General features: G+C 46.0%; 1 non-coding gene across 1 annotated transcript; it reads right to left on the minus strand.

The window, feature by feature from the left end:
* Nucleotides 1-1222: 1222 nt before the first annotated feature.
* Nucleotides 1223-1352, minus strand: LOC115029311 (small nucleolar RNA SNORA17). The gene has a single exon (XR_003834885.1). It is a non-coding gene; the product is annotated as a small nucleolar RNA SNORA17 (small nucleolar RNA).
* Nucleotides 1353-4347: the final 2995 nt, after the last annotated feature.

Raw genomic sequence — 4347 nt, forward strand, 5'->3', positions numbered from 1 at the left:
AATGGTGTAGGGACAGGGACAACTCTCCCTCTCTGACCACCTGGCACTAGCTCTCCAGTCTGCCATGGGTGTGAAGGGGCAAAATGTTGGCTCATCTCTTCATGGCCCATGTAACTACATGGCAGAAAGTGTCAGGGCCATTTCTTCCACTCTTAAACCTAGGAGAGGCTTACCCATAATATCCTAGGCCAGCTATTCTTAGTGCTACAGCTAGTGAGGGATAAGGCCAGCTCTTCTTAGTGCTACAGCTAGTGAGGGACAGGGACAGCTCTTTGTTTCTTAGGAACCCAGGGTCAGGTCTCCCACAAGCTGCCATCTGTGAGAGGCAGAGGAGGAAGAAAGTATCTAATCTTTGTCCATGCCACCACATGGGAGTTGTCGGTTTGGCCAACTCTATCACACTGACATCCTTGGTTCGCTTACTTGCTACTCCTGCAATATGAAGGGCCTGTCTACTGAGTACTGCAGCAGGCTAGAGGCAGGTCATGTCTCCTGTTCTCATGCCCCTAGGGTGAGCTCTCCAACTATTCCCAGGAGAAGGACAGGGCCAGTTCTTCACAACCCTCAGACACCATGTCTCTTGACATCAGTCCAGACCGGGGACATCCACTGGTCTTTGGTGGCAACAGGCCTGTACTGCTGCATGGCTAGTGGCCCAGACATGGGGCCAATGGCAGCACATGTGAGTGAGGACCGCTTCAGAGTCCCAGATGGGATCACCAGCTACTCACATCAGGCTGTTGCACAAGACCCTTTAATCCCCATCCTGATTCTCTTCATAGTGCCCACATCATTCTGTTTCTCCCTCTTCCGTTTCTTTACCCTTGCTCCTCTTAGTGATGCCCCAGTTCTCTGAGAGTCTGAGTCACCTCAGGAGTGGTCTCCGGAGTGCTATGCCCTTTTCATGCCATACGTGCTGAAGGGGTTGCTTCAGACAGACTTGGCCCTCTGGATGCGCATTACACAAGATTGATGGTCATCTCAGCCTAGCTCCCTGACTGGGCCTCACGATGCTGGTCTGGTGGTCATCTAGGCTTGCTCCTCACCTGCCTGCTCAAGTTGCCCAATGTGAAGGTCATGTACCTCAGGGCTTATTTTTGCTCTGGGACATGATCCACGGCAGGGTTCTTCTAGTCTCCAGCTTGTCTCCTGTCTTGCACGCCCCTCCAGTCATGCGCTGTCCTGGACTGGTGATCATCTGAGAGGCTTCCTTCTCTCAAGATGTGCTAGGTTATTAATTGTTCAAATGTCCATGGGTCAGAACACTGAGCAGCCTTTGCCTTTGCCTTCTCAACCACCTACTGACACACATGTGACAGAGCAGCGACACCTGCAATGCCTCTAGAGGCAGGTAACTTTTCTCCTTAATTATTTTAGATGTATTTAAAAATAGGATACATAGCACTCGCCAGCTACCCACAACACCCGCCACAGGATCTTAAGACTTCTGGTGAGTGGAGCACAGCTTCTGCTCCAATCCAATTGCGCGGGACCTGAGACTGCATTAGTTAGGGAAGCAGAAACCGGCCTGAGTAGGACCACAGGCCTCATCCGGCTGGATCAGCGCCGGGGCCCGCCAGCTACCCACGACCCCCGCCGCAGGATTTTGGGACTGCTGGTGAGTGGAACACAGCTTCTGCTCCAATCCAATTGCACGGGACCTGAGACTGCATTAGTTAGGGAAGCAGAAACCGGCCTGAGTAGGGCCACAGGCCTCATCCGGCCGGATCAGCGCCGGGGTAGCAGGAGCGCAGGGTTGCCTGACACCCGCCAGCTACCCACGACCCCCTCCGCAGGATTTTGGGACTGCTGGTGAGTGGAACACAGCTTCTGCTCCAGTCCAATCACGCGGGACCTGAGACTGCTCTGGTTGGGGAGAGAGAAATCCGGCCTACATAGGGCCACAACCCTCTTCCGGTCAGAAAAGCACCGGGGCAGCTGGGGCGCAGGGTCGGCTGACACTCACCAGCTACCCACAACACCCACCACAGGATCTTAAGACTTCTGGAGAGTGGAACACAGCTTCTGCTCCAATCCAATTGCACGCGGGACCAGAGACTGCATTAGTTAGGGAAGCAGAAAAACGGCCTGAGTAGGACCACAGGCCTCTTCCGGCTGGACCAGCACCGGGGTACCGTCAGCTACCCACGACCCCCGCCGCAGGATTTAGAGACTGCTGGTGAGTGGAACACAGCTTCTGCTCCAATCTTTAAATAGTGACAACGATAACAACTAACCCCAGAGATTACCAGATGGCGAAAGGTAAACATAATAATCTTACTAACAGAAACCAAGACCACTCACCATCATCAGAACCCAGCACCCCCACTTCGCCCAGTCCAGGGCACCCCAACACACCGGAAAAGCTAGACACGGACTTAAAAGCATATCTCCTGATGATGATAGAGGACTTCAAGAAGGACTTTAATAACACACTTAAAGAAATGCAGGAGAACACTGCTAAAAAGGCAGAAGACAATAAAGAGGAAGCACAAAAATCCCTTAAAGAATTTCAGGAGAACACTGCTAAAGAGTTACAAATCCTTAAAGAAAAACATGATAACATAATCAAACAGGTAGAAGTCCTTACAGAAAAACAGGAAAACACATCCAAACAGATGATGGAAATGAACAAAACCATACTAGACCTAAAAAGGGAAGTAGACACAATAAAGAAAACCCAAAATGAGGCAACACTGGAGATAGAAAACCTAGGAAAAAAATCTGGAACCATAGATACGAGCATCAGCAACAGAATACAAGAGATGGAAGAGAGAATCTCAGGTGCAGAAGATTCCATAGAGAACATCGGCACAACAATCAAGGAAAATGTAAAATGCAAAAAGATCCTAACTCAAAACATCCAAGAAATACAGGATATAATGAGAAGATCAAACCTACGGATAATAGGAGTGGATGAGAATGAAGATTTTCAACTCAAAGGACCAGCAAACATCTTCAACAAAATTATAGAAGAAAACTTCCCAAATCTAAAGAAAGAGATGCCCATGAACATACAAGAAGCCTACAGAACTCCAAATAGACTGGACCAGAAAAGAAATACCTCCCGACACATAATAATCAGAGCAACAAATGCTCTAAATAAAGATAGAATACTAAAAGCAGTAAGAGAAAAAGGCCAAGTAACATATAAAGGCAAGCCTATCAGAATTACACCAGACTTTTCACCAGAGACTATGAAAGCCAGAAGATCCTGGACAGATGTTATACAGACACTAAAAGAACACAAATTCCAGCCCAGGCTACTATACCCAGCCAAACTCTCAATTAACATAGATGGAGAAACCAAAGTATTCCACGACAAAACCAAATTCACACATTATCTCTCCACGAATCCAGCCCTTCAAAGGATAATAACAGAAAAAAACCAATACAAGGACAGGAACCACGCCCTAGAAACAACAAGAAGGTAATCCCTCAACAAACCTAAAAGAAGACAGCCACAAGAACAAAATGCCAACTTTAACATCAAAAATAACAGGAAACAACAATTACTTTTCCTTAATATCTCTTAATATCAATGGACTCAACTCCCCGATAAAAAGACATAGACTAACAAACTGGCTACACAAACAAGACCCAACATTTTGCTGCTTACAGGAAACTCATCTCAGAGAAAAGGATAGACACTACCTCAGAATGAAAGGCTGGAAAACAATTTTCCAAGCAAATGGCATGAAGAAACAAGCTGGAATAGCCATTCTAATATCTGATAAGATTGACTTCCAACCCAAAGTCATTAAAAAAGACAGGGAGGGACACTTCATACTCATCAAAGGTAAAATCCTCCAAGAGGAACTATCAATCCTGAATATCTATGCTCCAAATACAAAGGCAGCCACATTCATTAAAGAAACTTTAGTAAATCTCAAAGCACACATTGCACCTCATACAATAATAGTGGGAGACTTCAACACACCACTTTCACCAATGGACAGATCATGGAAACAGAAACTAAACAGGGACACAGTGAAACTAACAGAAATTATGAATCAAATGGATCTGGCAGATATCTACAGAACATTCTATCCTAAAACAAAAGGATATACCTTCTTCTCAGCACCTCATGGTACCTTCTCCAAAATTGACCACATAATTGGTCACAAAGCAGGCCTCAACAGATACAAAAATATTGAAATTGTCCCATGCATCCTATCAGATCACCATGGACTAAGGCTGATCTTCAATAACAAAATAAATAATAGAAAGCCAACCTTCACTTGGAAACTGAACAACACTCTTCTGAATGATACCTTGGTCAAGGAAGGAATAAAGAAAGAAATTAAGGACTTTTTAGAGTTCAATGAAAATGAAGCCACAACATAC

Source organism: Mus caroli, unplaced genomic scaffold (assembly GCF_978045245.1).
Source record: "Mus caroli unplaced genomic scaffold, Mus_caroli_1 scaffold_12, whole genome shotgun sequence".
Lineage (NCBI taxonomy): Eukaryota > Metazoa > Chordata > Mammalia > Rodentia > Muridae > Mus > Mus caroli.